Raw genomic sequence first — 24,000 nt, 5'->3', positions numbered from 1 at the left:
CACAGAAACCAGTGGAATTCAAGCTATTTACACAAGACAACACACACACACACACACACACACACACACCACCACCACACAGCTCATACACTAACATTCATGCCAAGGCAGTCACTGTAAAACCTGCTCACCTCCTAAAAATCCTCCAGTGACATCAACACTAATAAACACACCCCCTGCCCCCGCTGAGAGGCGAACGTTTTGCCAGTTGTGTTCTACAGCTGTATGATGTACGCATGTATGTACACCGCTGAGCCAAACCATTATGACCACCCACAGGTGAAACGAATAATCAGGGATCAGGAACAATTTGTTGTCGTTTCTTACATGTACTTGCACACACAAAGAAACATAATTTCCTTTCTCCCAGCCCACAGCAGTGCTACACAAAAAACACACATCCAAAATTTCCCAAAAACGACACCACCAAAAACATACAAAAACAGAGAGAACAAAGAAAAAAAACCCACACAAACAGTAAACAACACAGTGCACTCTGCAGCGCAGTCCAAAACATTCCTGTGTCCAGACAACGAACGCCAGCCAGGATGGCTGTTGGAACCGCTGGTCTGCATGGGCTAGCAGTTAGCTTAGCCTGCCCCACTTCCACATCCCATCAGACCGCCCTCAGTGTTTCCTCCCCGGGCACAGCCTCAGGCAGGGGCCGTGGTCCCAGGCAGGGGCCGTGGTCCCAGGCAGGGGCCGTGGTCCCCGGGCCCATTGGACGAAGCAGACCAGGCTCCCCCAGCCGATCCAGCGCCAGCTCTCCCAGCCAGCCAGACACCTTCGACACACCTCCCCCACACTCCACACGATGGCACAGACGCAGACAAAAACACTGCATAGTCGGTGCTAGTCGAGGCCGCCGCCAGACCGCCTCGGTGCTTCCTCTCAGGCACAGCTCCAGAAATGGCTGTAAGCCCCCCCAGCCGATCCAACGCCAGCTCCCCCAGCCATTAAACGAAAAAAATTGACGAACAAAATAAAAAACTTCACACGAAGACACAAACTTGGATGCGGATGTGGACAAAGGCACTGCATAGTCAGCACTAGGTGAGGCCGCTGCAAACGCAGGTTCACACCTTCATTTTCCTTCCATAATGTTGATAATCTTCAAACAAGGGCACATGTAAAGGTCTTGGTAGATTAGATGGTAAGTGAAGAACCAGGTCTCTTAGTCAGCGTGTTGGATGTAGGAGAAATGGGCAGGAGTCACTTTGACAAGGACCAAATTGTTATGGCCAGACGACTGGGTCAGAACATGTCTGAAATGGCAAGGCTTGTGGGGTGCTCCCGGTCAGCAATGCTGAGTACCTACTGACAGTGGTCTGAGGAGGGACAAACCACAAACAAGCAACAGGGTGTTGGGCCCTCAAGGCTCATCAATGCGCGATGTCAACAAAGGCTATGCTATCTATTCCAAACTGACAGAAGGTCTACTGGGGTACGAGTCACATTAAATGTTAACGATGGTTATGGCAGCAATGTGTCACAACACGGTGCATCACAGCAGGTGCATCACACCCTACTGTGTATATGGGGCTGTGTAGCCACAGACCGGTCAGAGTGCCATGATGACCCCTGTCCATTGTCGAAAGTGCCTACACAGGGCATGCCAGTGCCAGAACTGGACCATGGAGCAGTGGAAGGAGGTCACCTGGTCTGATGAGTCCTGTTTTCTTATGTGGATGGCCATGAATGTGTACACTATTTACCTGGGGAAGTAATGGCACCAGGATGCACTGTGGGAAGATGACAAGCCAATGGATGGAGTGTGATGATCTGGCCAATGTTCTGCTGGGAATCCCTGGGTCGGGTCATTCACATGGACATCAATTTAACACGTGCCACCTACCTAAACATCATTGCAGACCATGTACACCCCTTCATGGCAATGATATTCCTTGATGGTTGTGGCCTCTCTCAGTAGGATAGTACGCCCTGCCACACTGCACACATCGTTCGGGAATGGTTTGAGGAACACCATGAAGTGTTCAAGATGTTACCCTGGCCTCCAAATTCTCCAGATCTCAATCCGATTGAGCATATGTGGGATGTTGTGGACCGACAAGTTTGATCCACAGTGGCTCCACCTCGCAATTTACAGGACTTGAAGGATCTGCTGCTAACGTCTTGGTGCCAGAGACCACAGCACACCTTCAGAGGTCTTACTGAGTCCACGCCTCGGTGGGTCGGCACTGTTTTGGCGGCAAATAGAGGACCAACAGCCTCTTCTGGTTCCAGATCCCAGCTGATGGTTTGTTTGTTTGTTGCTCTGCTTGCTTTTAACTTTTAAAAACTTTTAACAACTCCTTGGGGGGGGGGGGGGTGTCCGGATAGCGTAGCGGTCTATTCCATTGCCTACCAACACAGGGATCATTGGTTCGAATTCCTGTGTTACCTCCAGCATGGTTGAGCACCCCTACAGACACAATTGGCTGTGTCTACGGGTGGGAAGCCGGATGTGGGTATGTATCCTAGTCACTGCACTAGCACCTCCTCTGGTCAGTCGGGGCGCCTTTTCAGGGGGGAGGGGGGACTGGGAAGAATAGTGTGATCCTCCCACGCGCTATGTCCCCCTGGTGAAACCCCTTGCTGTCAGGTGAAAATAAGCGGCTGGTGACTCCACATGTATTGGAGGAGACATGTGATAGTCTGCAGCCCTCCCCAGATCAGCAGAGGGGGTGGAGCAATGACGAAGACGGCTCGGAAGAGTGGGGTAATTGGCCGGATACAATTGGGGAGAAAAGGGGGGGGGGAATCCAAAAAAAAACAAACCCCAACTCTTTGGGACTATTAGATTATTTTCATTGATTTTATGGTTTGCCTCAATCTGCTGGTCGGCGTACATCTGTGTCAGTGGGCTCTCTGATGTTGCTATTTTTGGATTTTACTCGTTTTTTACATGATTTTAAAGTTTATTTTTATCCAGTTGTTAGTTTAAGTAAGTTTAAGCACTACAATTATTTTAACGATTGGAGGATCCAAACTCCTGATTTTCACTTTTACCTAAATGGAGTCTGAGCTGTGCTCTCTGAGATCCGAACTCCACTCCATCGAAAGCCTTCTAGATGACGTCCTTAAGCTCCAAGATAGATCTGCTGCAGCTGGATGCTCCCCACAGCTCTGAAAGTCCGGGAAAAAGTGACACTCCTGGCCCATCCGCTGTCCACCCCCTCCCCAAGAAGTCCATTGTGAGGCAGGGAAGAAACATTCCTCTTCCTCTGGTCTCTCCAGACGGGGATGACGACCCTGCCCCACTTTCAAACTTCTTTGCTCCCCTTGAACAGCTACCTGAGCTAATGGCTACACATACACTGACAGCTCCGGAGTAGCCAGCCCCAGACTGCTCCAACAAGAGGAGAAAGCTTCAAAACTCCCTAACAATCCCGGCTTCCCTTGGGAGATGTCGCCAATGCCTTTCCCCTCCTACTGTCTCCAACCTCAAGTGCGCTACTGCTAGCCCTCAGCTTCTGACTAGCAATGGACACTGCCGTGGCTAGTGGTGACATCCTCTGCAGTGGTGTCTTGCCAGGTGAAACTCTTTTTATCAAATCTGTTGTGCCCTGCTACTGTGGCTAACGACATTCAGCTACCTCTTTCTTCCAAACTTTCTGTCAACAAAGGGGGCTGTAAGGACAGGCAATGTGAAATCCTTATTATTTCTGACTCCATCATAAGATCCATTGAACTCCCAGGCGCTATCACCTACTGTCTCTCTGGTGGAAAAGTTGCAGACATGATCAAACTTTCTCCAGTGCCAACAGATCTCCACACCTCAGCTCATACTCTAATTTTCCATGCGGGCACTAATGACATTATGAATAAACAATCAATCAAACCTCGTGATCAATTAGCCTCTTGCCATCACAATCCAGAGCCTGAGCAAAACCAGCATTTTTTTCTGGTCCCATTTTCCTTCAAAAAGCCCTGACTGGTTCAGCCGTCTCTATAGTCTGCATGAATGGCTAAAAACCTTCTGCACTGCAACTGGGCAGGGCGTTATTAGTAACTTTGACTGTTCCTGGATATGATCTGTACCCAAAAACAAAGGGCATTAAACAACTTGCTCAGAACCTCAAACGGTATATTGCTCTTAATTCTGATACCTACCTCAGCATGACCCTATACCGGAAGCCACGCCCACCCATATTGATGAGCATCTCTCTCTGTGTCCTGCTGAACACTCCTCCCTCAACAATATACCTATTAGGATCATCCTAAACCATACGACCAATAGACCCAAAGGAACTACTTAACTACACGAAGAGCAAACTTACGTTTCCATACCATCCGCTCCAACAACAACATCGGGAATATCTTCTACTCGACATCAACTACACCCTTTAACTGTATCCACCACTGATGTCATCTCTACCACTGCTGCCGCGTTTTGTTTACTTAATGTGAGGGCCCTTGCTAACAAGTCTCTTTTATGCCAAGATTATATTATGACCAGCACTATTGATTTTTTGTATTTTTTCATTACGGAGTCCTGGTTAAGCCCTGGATACTTGATCCCGCTAACTGGGGCATGTCCCCCTAACTACCCCTGTTTTGATCAATGCAGGCTGTCTAGCCGTGGAGGTGGGATAGCTGTCTTTTTTTCTTTTGTATTTTTCCCCTGTTTTTCTCCCCAGTTGTAGCCGGCCAGTTATCCCAATATTCCAAGCCCTCGTGGTCGCTGTCCTCTGCCGATCCGGGGAGGGCTGCAGACTACCCCGTCTCATGTGGAGGATACATGTGGAGTCGCCAGCTGCTTCTTTTCACCTGACAGTGAGGAATTTTACCAGGGGGACGTAGCGCATGGGAGGATCACACTATTAGCCCTAGTCCCCCCCCCCCGAACAGGTGCCCTGACCAACCAGAAGAGGTGCTAGTGCAGCGACCAGGACACATACCAACTGTGTCTGTGGACACTTGTTTTAATCATACACTTTGTTTTATCAGGTTTAATGTTTTATGGTTTTTTTAATCTTGACTGTGTACTATTTTATCTTGTATTCTCTTTATGTCCACTTCTGTTTACCTTCTATATACTCCCACTAGTCCATATTATAGAAAACAACTAAATACGTTAGCATAATTATGCAGACGATGCACAGATTTACATAACCATATCACCAGGGGACTAGACTCTGATACAAGCACCGAGTAAGTGCGTTGAACAAGTCAATGATTGGATGTCTCAAAATTTTCTTCAATTAAACAAAGATAAAACTGAAGTAATTGTCTTTGGAACCAAGGAAGAGCTACTAAAAACCAGCACTCAGCTACAGTCAGTAATGTCAAAAACCACAAACCAAGCCAGAAATCTTGGTATAGTCATGGACTCGGACCAGAATTTAGAGCCATTTAAATGCCACATTGAGACAATGACAGTCTGTCCACTATCACCTGAAGAATATATCAAGTATTAAAGGGTTTATGTCTCAGCAGGATTTGAAAAAATTGTCCATGCATTTATCTTCAGTTGACTCAACTACAGTAACGGTGTCCTTGCAGGTCTTTCTAAAAAACTGATCAAACAGCTGCAGCTGATTCAGAACGCTGCTGCTCGAGTCCTTACTAAGACCAAAAGAGTGGACCACATCACTCCAGTCCTGAGGTCGCCACACTGGCTCCCTGTCTGTCAAAGAACTTATTTTAAAACTCTGCTCTTGGTTTGTCAAGCCCTGAATGGTTCAGGGCCAAAGCACATTTCTGATCTACTGCTACACTATGAACCATCCAGACCTCTCAGACCGTCTGGGACAGGTCTGCTTTCTGTCCCCAGAGTCAAAACTAAACATGGAGAGGAAGCTTTCAGTTTTTATGCACCACATATCTGGAACAAACTCCCTGAAAACTGCAGGTCTGCTGCAACTCTCAGTTCTTTTAAATCTAGGCTGAAGACTTTCCTCTTTGTTGCTGCCTTTTATTAAATAAAACTTGAAGCTTTGATTTTCATCTTGCACTGCACTGTAACCTTTACTCTCCTTTTGTTTCTTGATGCCTGCTCAATAGAATGAAGACTGAAGAGGTCACTCAGCGGAGTGATGAAACATATCTGTCAATAAACGCTGTATCCCGACGAAATAGTTCACCCTTCTTTGAACCTCTTATTTGTTTTCAAATGTATTTTCATTGCCTTGTGTTGCTTCTCTTGATGCCTTTTATGTTTTGTGTAAAGCCCTTTGAATTGCCTTGTTGCTGAAATGTGCTATATAAATAAATTTGCCTTGCCTTGTATTGAATAGCACCTTGTAACATTGTTTTGAAAGGAGCTGTATAAATATTTTATTATTATTATTATTATTATTATTATTAGGCAGGTGGTATATATATATATATATATATATATATATATATATATATATATATTCTTGTACAAGGAATAACAGGAATAGGAATATGGAATAGTGGCTGGGATAGTGTACAAGAATACCTGTACTGAATACCAACTGGAAGCCCCCACGTCCAAATGGGAAACACAGCCAAAGGTGGTTGAGAATGGCAGAGCTAAGATCCTGTGGGACTTCAGGTCCCAGGCTGACAAGCAGGTGCTGGCTAACCAACCAGACACTGTGGTGTTTGACAAGGAACAGAAGACAGCAGTAGTGACTGACGTAGCATCCCGAGCGACGGCAACATCAGGAAGAAAGAGCACGAGAAGCTAGAGACATACCAAGGACCGAGGGAAGAACTAGATCGGATGTGGAAGGTGAAATCCACAGTAGTCCCAGTGGTAATAGGAGCACTAGGGGCTGTGACCCCCAAACTGGGAGAGTGGCTCCAGCAGGTTCCAGGAACAACATCTGAGGTGTCTATCCAGAAGAGGGTGGTCCTAGTAACAGCTGAGATACTGTACAGAACCCTCAAACTCCCAGGTCTCTGGTCCAGGACCCGAGCTTGAGGAAAACACGCACCACCCAAAAATGGGTGAGAGGGAGATTTTGAACTATATTTCACATACTTATTTGATTTTATTCTCCGTACCAACACCACCACGCCAAATTCCTATTGCATGTAATGCACTTGGCAATAAAATAATTTCTGATTCCGATTAGTTGTCTAATAATGACGCGTACTCCTTGAGTGACCACTTGGCCCATAACCAACACCAACTACCAACAACCCACAGCCACACACACACACACATACACCCACACACACACACACACAAACACACACTACACTCTGGGGATTAGTGTGCCCATACTGGCATTTCTCTCCAGTTAGCAGTAAAAACCATAGTGCAGCAACAGAAAAAACAGCGGTAATTAACACACACAAACACTGACGGTATGATGTTACTAAGCTCGGACCATGCCAGGAACATTACCATCTAAGTTTTTACAGTTACATGAAATCAGAAAAGGTTTACTCATCAGCTACTGCCACTCTAAAAAGTTCTTCTGGATGAAGAAAACCACACATAACACAATAAGGGTGAAAAAAGACCATTATAGTAGTGTTTAGCTTGAACATGATTGTTGGTTCAGGATATATCAATGCTTTGTCCATATGATGGTGAACTTTTCTTCCGATGTGATGAACTTGTATTTTGATGTACAGGCTGTTGAAATAGATTTCCTTAAGTAGGACAGTGAAGAATCAAATAATCTATCTATCTATCTATCTATCTATCTATCTATCTATCTATCTATCTATCTACCTACCTACCTACCTACCTACCTACCTACCTACCTACCTACCTACCTACCTACCTATCTATCTATCTATCTATCTATCTATCTATCTATCTATCTATCTATCTTTCTACCTACCTACCTACCTACCTACCTACCTACCTATCTATCTATCTATCTATCTATCTATCTATCTATCTATCTATCTATCTATCTATCTATCTATCTATCTATCTATCTATCTATCTACCTACCTACCTACCTACCTACCTACCTATCTATCTATCTATCTATCTATCTATCTATCTATCTATCTATCTATCTATCTATCTGTCTGTCTGTCTGTCCGTCTACCTGGTCATGTCAAACAGTTTAGCGGGTAACTAATGAAATCCAGCTTGAAACATCTTGGGCTGGTGAGGAAAAGAAAAGCTCCAGTCTCTCCAGTAGAAATACCAACTGACGTGATTTTAACCCAGTCTGTGTGGTCACACATCTGCAGATTTGGATCCCCCGTGGAGTTGCTTTTGGTTTGTAATGCTAGCTGTTGATGCCACTGATATGATAGATTAGTTGGCTTTAGGGCAACATTAAGCTAGCACAGGAAGTGTCAGCTCATAAATTGACATTAAAAAAAGATGGAAACTCAAATCTTAAATTATGAAAACTAACTGCTTTCTGTTCAACATAAGTAGCAGAAACAGTTTCTCTTGCTTTAGTTTACATACAAAACCAGATGTCAAAGCCAGAATCATCCATCCATTATCCAAACCACTTTATCCTGCTCTCAGGGTCGCGGGGATGCTGGAGCCTATCCCCGGAGTCATTGGGCGGCAGGCGGGGAGACACCCTGGACAGGCCGCCAGGCCATCACAGGGCCCACTATAACTTGCTTAGGTTAAGCCAGAATCATAACTGTCTCATTCAACCCACAGACTTTATGTTCTCTATCTCAGTTTAATTACTACAATGCCCACAGTTGTATTCATATGTCCTTTGGTCAGACAACACCTTCAGCTAATGGGATTTAGTGCACAATCTAATTAAGATTTGTAATGTCGACCGCTCTGGCGGCCGAGCGGACTGAACCACCGTTCTTGCAGTCCGCTCGTCATGTGGCTGGGAGGTTCGTATCCCAGACTTGCCGTAACCGGTCACGGCCAGGGCGTCCACGGGGTAAGGCCTTCATTAGGCCACCCTTACCCGAGGGATAGTGGGTGTAGATCGGTGTAGTGTTCGGGGACTCGTCGTTCTCCAGCGACCCCTCTGGCCCATCCGGGCGCCTGCAGCCAAGCAACTGAAAGCATTCTCCCTACGCCTCCTTCGTGGCCTGAAGGTGGTGCAATCCATGCGAGGCTTCAGCGTGTAAAATAGCGAGAGCAGCCGACACGAGTTTGAAGGAAGCTGGTGTTATGACTATCTCCTTCCTGTGGAAACGTGAGCCAGGGGAGAGTTATTCTACAAGAGTTCCGGCCATATGCCACTGGGTTAATTGGGTGGGATAAAAGGGAAAAACTATAAATAAATATATATATATATATATATATATATATATATATATATATATATATATAAAGGATTTGTAATGTCGACTAATGAATTCAACTAAAATCAACGCAGAACGTGAACGCCATGGTCAGCAGTGTCCTTGCTGACCATTAATGGTTTTACTGAGAAAAGGGAAAAAATACATGAAGGTGTGAAATATATAAGACTTGCGAGATGTGGGTTATGATCATGGCCTATTACTCAGTCCTTGTTCTTGTTTTCTCAAGTAAAAAAAAAGCCACAAAATGGTGTTTTAAAACTCAAACACTTATTTACCTTCGTTGTTAAGAAGATTGTTGACCGCTCAGTTCTCGGCCTACCTTTCTTCTTCTTTCGGCTTGTTCCCCGTTCCTCAGGGGTCACCACAGCAGATTTTTACCCTCCATAGCTTTCTGTCTGAAGCATTCCTTTCCCACAGTCCAACCCTCCTCATGTCCTCCTCTATCTGGTCTCTCTGTCTTTTCCTTGGTCTTCCTCTTTTCTTTTGCCAGGTATTTCAAGGTCCAATACCTTCTTTCCTATATAGTGTATGCCTCCACTCTGTACATGTCCAAACCATCTCAATCTTGTCTCTCTCAACTTCTCATCCATTCCTCTGACCTTGAATGTAGCTCTCACTTCTTCATTTCTCTTCCAGGACCAATGCAGCATGTTCATCTCTGCAACCTGTAATGTAAATTCTAGCCTCTCTGTTGGTGTCACTTCCATACATAGAGCGCGGCAGGCCTACCATTGATTTATATCCTTCGCCCTTTACCCTCAACGGCATTCTTTTGTCACAAAGTACTCCAGCTACCTTTCTCCATGAATTCCGCGCAGATTGTGTCCTTTCCTTGACTTCCTTCTTACCACCCACCGCCTGTCTGTATTATCAATCCTAAGTACTTGAATTCATTAATTTCTGGGACATCTTCTCCCCTTAAAGTCAATCCTAGACTTTCTATTTGTTTATTTATACACAGGTACTCTGTGTATAAATAAACAAAATTTATTTATACACAGGTACTATGTGTATAAATAAATCCTGGACTTTCTACTTGTTTATTTATACACAGGTGCAGGGCGCAGCAGCATGCACCTGTAATCCAAGTCACCGGGAGGCTGGGGCTGGCGGATCGATTGAGCTCTGGGCTCTAGCGGACTGTTCCGATCGGGTGTCCGCACTAAGTTCGGTATCAATATAGTGCTCCGGGGGGAGCCCGGCGCACTAGGTCATCTAAAGAGGGGAGCAAAAGCATCGGCTAAATGACTGTAATGTAATGTACTCACTCAGTCCTTGTTCTGTTGATCTTTAATCCTCTAATCTCTAGCGCTTCGCTCCAATCTTCAAAATCTATCTCCAACCTTTCCTTGCCCTCGTTTGCAAGAACGAAGTCATCAGCAAACATCATGCTCCATGCTGGCCCTTCCTAAGATGTTCTGTGAGGCTTTCCATCAGTATCACAAACAGGAAAGGGCTCAGCGCCGATCCTTGATGCAGTCCTACCTTTACCTCAAACTCACTTGTTGTTCCTACTGCACATCGGACTATGGTCTTACAGTCCTGTACATGTCCTGAATTATGCTGATGTAATGTTCTGTCACTCCCTTCACTGTCAGGCAATACCACAACTCCTCTCTCAGTACTCTGTCACATGCCTTCTCCAAATCAATAAATACGCAGTGCAATTCTTTCTGTCCTTCAATGTATTTTTCAGTTTAGGTCCCGCGTACAAATATCTTCTTCCAGGCATGAATCCAAATTGTTCTTTCCCGTTGGTAAACATCGGATCACAAAGAGCCACGCATATCAATAGCTCTGACAACGACTCCTAGAGGATAAATTCTGAGTCTCATCACCAGCCAGTCTGACTAGCTTGGTCTAGTCAGAAAGGCACGAACTGAGGAAGCCTCTTGGATGAGAGGCGAAACGTCTTCACGGATATATACCAAGTCCAGTTGCACTCGATTCAACTCCTTTGGATTCTTTCCCTATAGTCACTTCTTTCCTAAGTCTCACTTCATTCACTCTCTTCCATAACTTCATTGTGTGTCCTGTCAATTTTATCCCTCTGTAGTTTTTACAACTTTGAGCATCACTTTTTTTCTTGTAAATTCGTACCAATATGTTCTTTCTCCATTCATCTGGCAATTTCCCAGTCTGTATTATGTTGCTGAAGAGTCTAGTGAGGAACTCTATGCCAGTATCGCCTAAGTATTTCCAGACTTCTACTGGTACATTGTCTGGTCCCACAGCTTTTCCATTTTTCATTCGTTGCAACACTTTTACCATCTCATTGCTTGTGATCTTTCCCACGTCATCTTCGGTCCTCGGTGGTTCATTTGTCTTTCTTTAGCTGTTATTCTCTTCATTCGTTTGGTGACTGAAATAATCCCTCCATCTCAGTAAGATATCTTCCTCTTTTGACCATACTCTTCCATCTGCAGCCTTGATTAGTTTTACTTGTTCAATATCCTTGCTTGCTCTGTCTCTGTTTGGCCATTCTCTCTCTCTCTCTCTCTCTCTCTCTCCCTCTCTCTCTCTCTCTCTCTCTCTCTCTCTCTCTCTCTCTCTCTCTCTCTCTCTCTCTCTCTCTCTCTCTCTCTCTCTCTCTCTATATATATATATATATATATATCTTTCTCTCCTTCCTTTCTGTCTATTCTTTTGTTCAGGTCCTTGTATGCTCTTGCCCTTGCTATCGTTACTGCTTTTAGTTTCTTTCTTAGCTTTCTTGTACTCATTCTTGTTTTATTAATTTGCAATTTACAGCTTCCCTCAAGTGCCACTTTCTGCATAAAATGTAGTTTATCTGCATAGTTCTGCCTCCACTCTTGTAGGTTGCTGTCTGATTTTCCCTCTTTTTGAAATATGTATGAACTATAGCCATATCATTCCTTGTAGCAAAATCAACTATAAATTCCCAACCTGGATTTCTCATTCCCAAACTCGAATTTTCTTGTGACATCCTCATTGCCACCATTTCCTTCTCCCACGTGTCCATTCAAGTCTGCTCCAATGAGAACTCTTCCATCCCCTGGTATGCCTGCCATTACACTGTCCAGTTGTCTCCAGAAATTCACCTTTCTTCCTCATCGCAACCCACCTGTGGTGCATACAAACTTATATTTGCCAGATGTCCATACAAATCCAACCTCATCCAAATCAACCTATCCGAATGCCTCTTTACTTCTATGACTTTCTGTTGCAGCTCTCTGTCTAGGATTATTCCCACTCCATTCCTTTTACTGTCTGTCTCATGGTAGAATATTTTATAATCTCCTCCAATCTCTCTTGGCTTGCTTCCTTTCCACTTTGTCTCCTGAACACACATCACTTTCATTCTTCTCCTGCTCATCATGTCTGCTGTTGCTCTCCCTCTGCTTGTGACTGTCCCAATATTAAGTGTGGCCATTCTGAAGTCTTTCTCCTTCAGTTGTCTCTTCTCTCATTTCTGTCTTGCTTGTACCCCTTCTCTCCTCTGTCGTTTCCTACGTTCCCCAACAGGTGCATAGTTTCAATTAGCACCCTGTGAGGGCACAGCCCCAATGGCAGTCGTTGTTAACCCAGGCCTCGACCGATCCGGTATGTCATTCCTGGTCTTGTCAATCCGCATGATGATTTGGCAGAATTTTATGTTGGATGCACTTCCTGACACAACCACTAACCCTAAGGATGGGGGCACAGGTAAAGCACTGGATGCCATTCCAGTATTCATGGACTTAACGCCCGTGCCTGCCGCCATATTTCCGCCTACCTTTGATGATCGCTATATGTACCTTGTGCTCAGTCCAAGTAATAGCAGAAAAGAATTAAAATGAAAAAGTCACTATTTGATCAAACTGACAGAAACTTTAAGTCAAAGCAGATTAAGGCTTGTTTGGAGCATGATGGCAGAATGCCTTATACATTTTCTAATAAAACCCCATCACATGCATCCATCCTGTGAAATACAGAGAACAGTAAGGGTGAGAACACACCCAAAAATAATAAAAATCTACTTCCCTTCAGAAAAAGTAAGGCCGCAAAAATAAAATCATGATGACATCCAGAAAATTTGTTTTTTAGTAAAAAACAATACAGTAATTGTTCCATTCCATTCCACTATCCAAACCACTTATCCTGCTCTCAAGGTCACAGGATGCTGGAGCCTATCCCAGCAGTCATTGGGTGGCAGGCGGGGAGACACCCTGAACAGGCCACCAGTCCGCCACAGGGCCAACACACACACACACACACACACACACACACACACACACACACACACACACACACACACACCTAGTACGGCCGATTCACCTGACCTCCATGTGTTTGGACTGTGGGAGGAAACCGGGGCACCCAGAGGAAACCCACACAGACACGGGGAGAACACGCAAACTCCACACAGAGGACCACCCGGGACCACCCCCAAGGTTGGACTACCCCGGGGCTCAAACCCAGGACCTTCTTGCTGTGAGGCGACCGCGCTAACAACTGTGCCACCCTGCCGCCTACAGTAATTGTACACAATTACATATAAAAAAAGTAAATAAAGTCTTGAAAACATGCATTGTTGTAATTTATTTTACTTGAGTCTTTGGCAACTTTGCAACAAAAAACCCCCCAAAAAAACCTTCTTTCTATAAAGGATGAAAAGACTGATGATAATGTCAAGAGCAAGATCTCACTGAACCTGAAGAATAATCAGCAAAATCCTTCATGACGTCCTCAAACACCAACCACAGTCGACATTACTGGGATGCAACAGGCCATTTCACTTCATCAGTCAGTTGTTGTTTTTTATTTTTATTTGGCATTTTTCGCCTTCATTATTTTTAGTGATAGTGACGGAGAAACAGGAAAAGCAGGAGAGAGAGGGGGTGACATGCAGCAAAGGGCTTGAGCCAGATTCGAACCCAGGCTGCTGCGGTAAGGACTCAGTCTCATGTGATATGCGCTCTACCAGGTGAGCCACTGGGGAGCCCCCCCCCCCCCCAGACGGTTTTATGTTATTTTGTTTAATGTTCCACAGTCATGTTGAATTTTGTGTTTCCCCTTCAGAACAGCTGCTGTACAACCAGCTCAGATGGAAGGAGAGCCATGCCCAAACTATTTCCCAAACCAGGAAGAAAACTGAGCTGAACATCCCACACAACAGCATACTAGCATACCATCCATTCCATCCATAATCCAAACCGCTTATCCTACGTAGGGTCGCGGGATGCTGCAGCCTATCCCAGCAGTCATTGGGCGGCGGGCGGGGAGACACCCTGGACAGGCCGCCAGACCATCACAGGGCCCACACACACACATTCACAATGAGGGACAATTTAGTATGGTGAGTCACCTGACCTACATGTCTTTGGACTGTGGGAGGAAACCGGAGCCCCCGGAGGAAACCCACACAGACACGGGGAGAACATGCAAACTCCACACAGAGGACGACCCGGGACCACCCCCAAGTTTGGACTACCCCGGGGCTCGAACCCAGGACCTTCTTGCTGTGAGGCAACCGTGCTAACCACTGCACCCTCCCCCCAGATATCCTGGATCAAAATCATTTCTTCGGTTTTCTTAGTGTTTGCAGTGAGATGATGGTCATCACACCATTGTACGAACTTTTTAACCTCCAATCTAAAGCAAGAGATGCCAGTGTCTGTATCCATAAGTCCCAAGATGCCAAGCTTTCGCTAGGCATTTGTCTGCCAACAGGCACAAATCTCCCAGGAAATATAGGGATTGCTTTACCGCACACATTAAGTATAGCAATTTTACTTGACTTTAACTACCTCCTTTTCATCCACGACAGTGTCCTGAATACAGCTTGTAAACAAATGCAAGTATCTTGATGCTATGCTATGAAGAAAAGAAAAAAAAGTACTAGCATACCATCAAACCAAATAAACATAGCTTACTTCCAGCACACTGGCTTTCAAACCATCAGGCCTGTATATCAACGCTGTGAAGATGTGTCCTCTCAGTCCAATATAAAATTAACTCAGCAGATGTTACAGATGTTCCAGCGTGTCTTAATCATACGTTCTGCTGCTTTTTATGGGTGGCCGATACCCTGCCTTCTAACTCAAGTTTAAACTGAATATTCATGAACTTTACACTGTTGATAATACCACAGTTCTGTAAGGCGAAATGTCCAAAACATGTCCAGTGGAAGATGCTGAGCCTTTCATTTCACACTTCCTCCCATTTGGCTTTCATCAGTATGGACACAAATGGAAGATGTTTGGACATTGCTCACAAACATCTTACATGATGCAACCAGTTCAGGCCTTCCTTCAGGCAGGCCCCTCGATATATAGGTCAGGGACTGCAACCCGCAAGCTGAAATACGTTTGATTGTAAACTATCGTTAGTCTTTACTGAGCAAGATATGACAGTAAACATGAGCTCCACATATGCAAAATGATGATCTGCTCTGTTTACTGTTAAAATATGTGATTGAACATGCTTGCATGGATGCTACATTCTCTTCTGGTCGAGCCCATTAGCCCCAGAACATTATCATTAGAGGAGTTGTCGAGAAGCAGAAAAATGGGATATGGGCTGTTAAGTGTTGTTGGTATGAAGCAATTGTAGATCCGTCAGTTTTCCCTCCCGCCTTTCCCCTGTCTGTCTCCTCATATTCTCTCTTCATACCCAAATGGCTGGAGCCAGCGCCATCGTCACAGCTTGGAGAAATAGCAACAATGACAGGATGCATGGGAAAATAGGACAACCCAGGGCTGCCAGTCACTCCTCTGCAGCCAGCATGCAGCCGAGTCAACAGGTGACTCAGGAGAAAGACATGAAAACAGGAAATTAAGACCGTGCAAGCATTAGTCTGCAGTAGTAGGCAATGCAATGTCTGTCTGCCTTAATAAGCAGGGGATACTCTGTGTTTCTGTAGGTTTGAAACCACATCTCTTTACACGTTTTTGCGAGATAATGTGTGTGATAGGACTCAAACAGAGGCAGTGATACCATAAACAGAATCCATTCAGACTCATAAATGTGGACTCGGCTTTTGAAACCATGGAGTGCTGCCGGAGGCTGAGGGCCGTTTGAAAATGGCTGCTGTCTTTGTAGCAGAGGAAACGTGAGGCGATGCATCTTTTGGTGATGACTGATAGACTACATTCAGTAGCAGTGCATTTAACTGGGGCAGTGGAACAAACACAAAACTGGTATAGTCTATCTCTGTGACGTTGGCCCTGTAGTGTGTGTAGCTTGGTTGTAAGTTTATCCTGAAACCTGAAGCGCTGCTTCTCATCTGCTGCTACAGACAAGATTCAGCCCTCTTTAATATTTAACGTCTCTATTTACTTGCATCTCTGTTGTATTGGCGCATTCAGCCGTGTTTCATAGAAGAATATCACAAGTCACTAAGCGGCCAACGAGAGGCAGATTATGTCCTGATATAAATATTTCCTGTCATAATAAGAACCTGGAATTATGAGTTGAGCGTGCCATCAAGAACAAGACTGCCATTCTTTCTGCCTTAGTCTAGCCACCATCTGAAGTAGATCACAGAGGGTTGAACCAGTTCATCCGGACACGTTTACTGACAGATATGTTTCATCATCATCTAAGTGACCTCTTCAGCCTCAACTGACTGCAGGTGTCTCCACCCTTATAAACAATACAGTGACTGCAGGTACCCCCACCCTCATAAACAATACAGTGACTGCAGGTACCCCCATCCTTATAAACAATAAAGTGGCTGCAGGTACCCCCACCCTTATAAACAATAAAGTGGCATAATGACCCAAACCAACGACCAGTTTCATATGCAAATATGGGTGTGACCATTCACAAGAGTTACAATGGTCATGTGTACTATTCACAGAGGGTTGGGGAATAGTTGCAATCACAGCATTGTAAGATGGTGACAGATGTACGCTTAGCCTCCCCCCCTCGGTTCAGGGATGGTCGTTCCTTTTTAACATAGATGGTCTCTTTGACTTCCTGTTCAAACCAGTGTTCCTCCCTATTAAGGATGTGCACATCCTCATCCTTGAAAGAGTGGCCACTGGTCTGTAGATGGTGTAGACTGCGGAGTCCTGGTCTGACGTGTTAGCTCTCCTGTGTTGTGCCATCCTCTTGGCCAGCGTCTGTTTGGTTTCCCCGATGTACAAGTCACGACAATCCTCCTGGCACTTAACAGTACACTATATTGCTGTTTGTGCCAGGGGACCTGATCCTTGGGGTGGACCAACTTCTGGTGCAGTGTGTTTTGGGGTTTGAAAGCAACTGAGAAGCGGTGTTTGGAAAATATGTGTCTCATGTTTCTGACACTCCCACCACATATGGAATCACCACTGGTTTACGTTCAGGCAGCTGTGGTCCTTCTCCTCTCTTACATCGACTGGTGCACTGTTTGGGCGTCTTCCTGCTTTGACAAACGCCCAGTTAGGACAACCACACTTAACCAGGGCCAGTTTAATGTGGGGTTTCTCCCCTTCCCCGGCTGCTGTGTCGGTGGGGACATGGTCAGCTCAGTGGTCCAGCATCCTGATGACTCCTAGTTTGTGCTCCAGTGGATGATGAGAGTCAAACCTTAAGTACTCATCAGTATGTGTTGGTTTACGGTAAACATCAACAATCAAATGTCCCCCATCACCAACTGTAATTTCACAGTGTAAGAAGGCTAACCTGTCATGTTCCACATCCTCCCTGGTGAACTTGATTTGGTGTTGTAATGGCAAAATTTCCACAACAGGTGTCCAGAGTTTATGTGGTCGGTGAAATGTGGTACACCCTGAGATTTAATCTAAATGTACCACATTTCACCAATCGACCAGAGGAGGTGCTAGTGCAGCGACCAGGACACATACCCACATCCGGCTTCCCACCCACAGCCACACCCAATAGTTTCTGTAGGGACGCGCGACCAAGCTGGAGGTAACACGGGGATTCAAACCGGTGATCCCCGTGTTGGTAGGCAACGGAATAGACTGCTACACTACCCAGACGCCTCCTTTGTTGATTTTGGTTATGTTTTGGATCATTGTCATGCTGAAAGGTGAAATTCCTCTTCATCCTCAGCTTTCAAGCAGACACCTGAAGGTTTTGCACCAAAATCGACTGGTATTTGGAGCTGTTCATGATTCCCTCCACCTTGACTAAAGCCTCAGTTCCAGCTGGAGAAAATCAGCCCCAAAGCACGATGCTGCCACCACCATGTTTCACCCTGGGTATGATGCTCTTTTGGTGATGTGCTGTGTTGTTTTTGTGCCAAACATACCTTTTGGAATTATGGCCAAAAAGGTCAACATTGGTCTTATCAGACCATAACACATTTTTCCACACATAGTTTTTTGGTAGACTGGATGTATCTTTATGCAAAATTTAGCTGGGCTGGGATGTTTTTTTTCTCCTTTTTTTTAATGTGAAAAGGCTCCCGTCTTGCCACCCAACTCATAGCCCAGACATATGAAGAATATCGGAGACTGTTGTCACATGTAGGGAGCAACCAGCACTTGACAGAAATTCCTGCAGCTCCTTTAATGTTGCCGTATTGGCGGCCTCCCGGACCAGCTTTCTCCTTGTCTTCTCATCAATTTTGGTGGGACATCCTGTTCTTCGTTATGTCACCGTTGTGCCATATTTTCTCCACTTGTTGATGGTTGCCTTCACTGTGTTCCATGGTATTTCTAATGCCTTGGAAACTCTTTTGTACCCCTCTCCTGATCCATACCTTTCAACAATGAGATCCCGTTCATGCTTTGTAAGCTCTGTGTGGACCATGGCTTTTGCAATTTCCTTTCTGATTCTGAACACAGCCACATCCCTAATTATAAAAGGATGTGCACCTTTTCTATTTTTCTTTTTTTCCCTGAAATGTTTTCACTTTATTTTTATGGGTTGCAATTAATACATTTTTTTTAAAAATTGGAAAAACTTCTGACATGATTTATCTTGGATTCATCTTATTACATCACAAAACCCTGTAATTTTAACAGGGGTGTGTAGACTTTTTATATCCACTGTACATGTAAAACTCAGATGACACAGGGGACAATGGAAATATTCTGCCAGTGACTTTCATGCAGCTTACATCACAATTAATTCACAAACCTATGGGCTCATTGTTTTTTTTTAGCTCTTTTGAGTAATCTAAGCTTCCCAATTATGGTTCAAATTAAGTCATCACAGGCCAAATTCTTAAGTACTCACTGCAGTCAAATCCAACACGAAGACTGCCTATGGGATATTACATGTCCCCCCCCCCCCCGTGTTTGACAAGAAAAGGAGGCTTTATTCATGTAAATTCACATAGTCTGGTGAGGTGAAGGGGTCGGTGACACATAAAATGTGAGGAAAGATTCCCTGCTTATAGCAACAGGATCTGTTGTAGTTTCATGATATTTATTTCCCAGTTATATTACTGATCTTGTAGAGCATTCTGAGACATTAGGCAATGGCACTCCAGATATTGTGGATTAATTGTAAGTGAAGCTATGGATGGAGTGAAAATTGTGATGATTGCTGTTCTGGACAGATTAGATGAAATACTGGTACTGGTACAGAACAGAGGGTCGAAGGCAGGGGTGGGCAATCTTATTCAGAAAGGGTCAGTGTGGGTGAAGGTTTTTGTTACAACCAAGCAGTTACACACCTGATCCCACTAATCAACCAGTAGAGTCTTTGCTGAGGAACTTGATTAGGAGACACAGGTGTGTAATTGTTTGTTTGGAACAAAAACCTTCACCTACACTGGCCCTTTCTGGATAAAATTGCCCACCCCTGGTCTAAGGTATAAGGCTGTTGTCCATTGTTGCTTGCTCTATCTACCCTTTTGGTCACTGTGTGAATGTAAAGACCTCATCTCATCTCATCATCAACCGCTTCTCCAAGGACAGGCCGTGGGGGCAGCAAGCTAAGTAGGGCACCTCAGCTCCTCCTGGGGGATCCCAAGGCATTCCCAGGCCACATTGGACATGCAGCCCCTCCAGTGAGTCCTGGGTCTGCCCTAGGGTCTCCTCCCAGGTGGACGTGCCCGGAAAACCTCCGAAGGAAGCCACCCAGGGGGCATCCTAATCAGATGCCCAAACCACCTCAACTGGCTCCTTCCAACACAAAAGGAGCAACGGCTCTACTCTTAACTCCCTCCGGATGTCTGAGCTCCTCACCCTATCTCTAAGGCTGAGCCCAGACAACCTATGGAGGAAACTCCTTCCAGCCGCTTGTATCTGTAATCTCACGCTTTTGGTTCCAAGGCGGATCCTAAGGCGCTCCCAGGCCAGACTGGACATGTAGTCCAGTGAGTTCTGGGTCTACCCTGGGGTCTCCTCCCAGTTGGATATGCCCAGAAAACCTCCATCTCAACTGGTTCCTTTTGACGCAAAGGAGCAGCGGCTCTGGTCCAAGCTCCCTCCAGATGTCCGAGCTCTTCACCCTATCTCTAAGGCTGAGCCCAGGCACCCTACGGAAGAAACTCATTTCAGCCACTTGTAACCCCGACCTCACACTTTCGGTCACTGCCCAAAGCTCATGAACATAGGTGAGGGTTGGAACAAAGATTGACTGGTAAATTGAGAGCTTTGCCTTCCAGCTCAGCTCCCTCTTCACCACAACGGCCTGGTACAACATCCGCATTACTGCTGATGCTGCACCAATCCTCCTGTCAATCTCCCGCTCTATCCTACCCTCACTCATGAACCAGACCCCGAGATAATTGAACTCCTTCACTTGAGGCAACTACTCATGCCAAACCTGGAGGGAGCACTCCACCATTTTCCGGTAGAGAACCATGGCCTCAGACTTGGAGGTGCTGACTCTCATCCCGGCCATTTCACACTCAGCTGCAAACCGCCCCAGTGCGTGCTGGAGGTCACGTTCTGATGAAGCCAACAAAACTACATCTTCTGCAAAGAGCAGAGATGTAATTCGGAGGTTACTGAAATGGACACACCGCTCACCCTAGCTGCACCTTGAGATCCTGACCACGAATATCACAAACAGAATCAGAGACAAGGGACAACCTTGGCGGAATCCGACACCTACCGAAAATGTGTTTGCTTTTGTGCCGAGAGTGCGGACACAGCTCTCACTTTGGTTGTTCAAGGACCGGATAGCTTGTCGCAACTTCCTGGTACCCCATACTCCCGCAGTACCCCCCACAGAGTGCCCCGGGGTACACAGTTGTAAGCCTTCTCCAAGTCCACAAAACACATGTAGACTGGCTGGTCAAACTCCCATGCCTCCCTCAGCACTTCCGTAAGGGTAAAGAGTTGGTCCGTTATTCCATGGCCAGGACGGAATCTGCATTGTTCCTCCTGGATCCGAGGTTCAACAATCGGTTGGAGCCTCCTTTCCAGCACCCTAGAGTAGACTTTCCCAGGGACGCTGAGCAGTGCGATGCCCCGATAATTGGAGCACTCCCGCCGGTCTTCCTGTAAAGACCTCTGAGACTGAAATTGTGATTTAGGGCAAGACAAATGAACTTGACTTGATTTGGTATGGCTAGAAACGTCAGTGGCGGTTTTTTGGTTGTGCAACGATGTGGGTCTGTTCTTATGGTCTCGTGGTTGAGCTGCAAGACGCATAGGAGAAAGAAAACACAGAGCAGCAGAGAGGAAGTGATGACAGAGAGAGGAAGTGTTGATGTGAATAAAATGTGACCAGGCACTTTTTAGAGAAGGTTGAGCTTTACACTCTCAGTGCATCTTAGCTGATAGACATCCCGTCTCTCAGAAATAGAATGGCTTGATCTTGATGTCCAAATGATGCTGTTCTTCGGGTTGACATTAGGCTGCATAATGGACCTTTTTATACTGTTAGGTAAGTCGGACTATCGATGTTCTACAGATCGTGATCAAGCATTTTAAGTTTGACAGCAATATTAATTTGTCTCTGGTCTTTATTTGAATGTCTTCATCCAGGATGACCCACATCATTGTGTAGTGTTGAAGCCGTGACATTTTTCTTCCTCTTTTGTGTGATGTTGTGGTTTGTGAAAGCAGCAGCAGACTTCAGGTCATGAATACTAACATGGCAATATTCTCAAAGCCAGGCCTCTCCCTTTGTTCAAAGTTCTCCAGGTTCCCAGGGAGAATCGGGCATGATTAGAGATGGTTATATTCTAGTCTACCAGTGATGTACTACACGTACAGATTTTAGAAAACAATCCAGACCTTGGGAGTCCTAAGTTGGATGAGTGTGAAAATCAGTGTTTATGTGCAGGATTGCTATAAACGGTGGCATGGTGTATCCGACCCCATTGACATCTTTTTACGTTTACTCATTTAACAGATAGTTTTACCCAAAATGACTAACAGGAGAGTCAGCAATTAGCAGATACTTTCAAGTGTTACCAACTGACATCACAGAACGCTACATAATAATCACATCATAGTGTTACTATATGAAGCAGCAATAGTAGTAGTACATTTGTTATATAGTAATCCCATCATAGTAGTACTATTATTAGTAGTAGTAGTACATTTGCTGAATAGTAATCATGTCATTGCTAGAAGTGCATGTCAAGTCGATGACATTTAGTGTATATGTGTCATCGAGCATCAACAGGCAGTGAATAATCAAAGTGAAATGTGGATTTATCCATCCATCCATTATCCAAATTGCTTATTCTGCTCTCAGGGTCACTGGGATGCTGGAGCCTATCCCAGCAGTCATTCGATGGCAGGTGGGGAGACACCCTGGACAGGCTGCCAGGCCATCACAGGGTTGTATATTTATAATAATAATAATAATAATTAATGGATTACATTCATATAGAACTTTTCTAGACACCCAAAGTGCTTCACAGTGAAGGGGGTAACTCACTTCAACCAATGTGTAGCACCCACCTGGATGATGCACAGCAGCCATTTTGCGCCAGAACGCTCACCACACATCAGCTTGAGGTGGAGAGGGAGGAGTCATCGAGCCAGTTACATGGGGGATGATTAGGTGGCCAGATGGAGAGAGCCAGATTGGGAATTTTGCCAGGACACAAGAAAGAAAACAGGCGTATCAATCTATCAAGTGCAAGTAAAAAGGGCTCAATAGTAAAGGTAGTTAAGTAAGTACAAGAATAACAGGAATAACCGGTGCCCATACAATTTCAGACCACCTCAAGGATTAAGGTAGATCTGGAAGAGGAATTTTCTTGAAGTAAATAAACATGTAGGTAGCCCTGATGGAGAGCTGGAGTTGTGGGGCCAAACAAGAGTAAAGTCCGGACTTAGAGCTCAATGCACTATATTCCAATAATCCGCTGAGGATTATAAAGTGACCTCAAGGCAAAGGGAAGGTGTTAGGAGAAATCTAAAGAGCCTTTGGAAGCTTCAGATACCCTCATACTTCATCAGAGTCAAAACCTGATCAAAATAATAAATCAAAAGCTAAAACAGAAAGAGATGGATAAGGATGACGCTTTTTGGCCTCTTTGACTCCCCGTTCAAACCAGAACGGGGAGTCAAAGAGGCCATCTATGTGAAGCGGGAACGACCTTCCTTGAACCGGGGGGGGGGGGGGGGGTAAGAGTACATCTGTCACCATCTTACAATGCTGTGATTGCAAACATTCCCCAGTGCTCTGTGAATAGTACACATGACCATTGAAACTGTAGTTAATGGTCATGGCAGTTTGCACGAGAAACCGATCGTTGGTTTTGGTCGTTATGCCACTGTATTGTTGTCCCCCCCCTCTTTTTTTCCCCCCAATTGTATCCGGCCAATTACCCCACTCTTCCGAGCCGTCCTGGTCGCTGCTCCACCCCCTCTGCTGATCCGGGGAGGGCTGCACTACCACATGCCTCCTCCCATACATGTGGAGTCACCAGCGGCTTCTTTTCACCTGACAGTGAGGAGTTTCACCAGGGGGACGTAGCACGTGGGAGGATCACGCTATTCCCCC

General features: G+C 45.3%; 1 protein-coding gene across 2 annotated transcripts in view; it reads right to left on the bottom strand.

Annotated features, from left to right (window-relative positions):
- The window catches only part of nfat5b (nuclear factor of activated T cells 5b), a 132,912-nt gene that overhangs the window by 93,011 nt on the left and 15,901 nt on the right, over positions 1–24,000 (bottom strand). The gene's annotated exons all lie outside the window — the stretch shown is intronic.

The sequence above is a fragment of the Lampris incognitus genome, chromosome 4 (genome assembly GCF_029633865.1).
Source record: "Lampris incognitus isolate fLamInc1 chromosome 4, fLamInc1.hap2, whole genome shotgun sequence".
NCBI classification, from domain to species: domain Eukaryota; kingdom Metazoa; phylum Chordata; class Actinopteri; order Lampriformes; family Lampridae; genus Lampris; species Lampris incognitus.
This window is presented reverse-complemented; position numbering and strand designations above follow the sequence as displayed.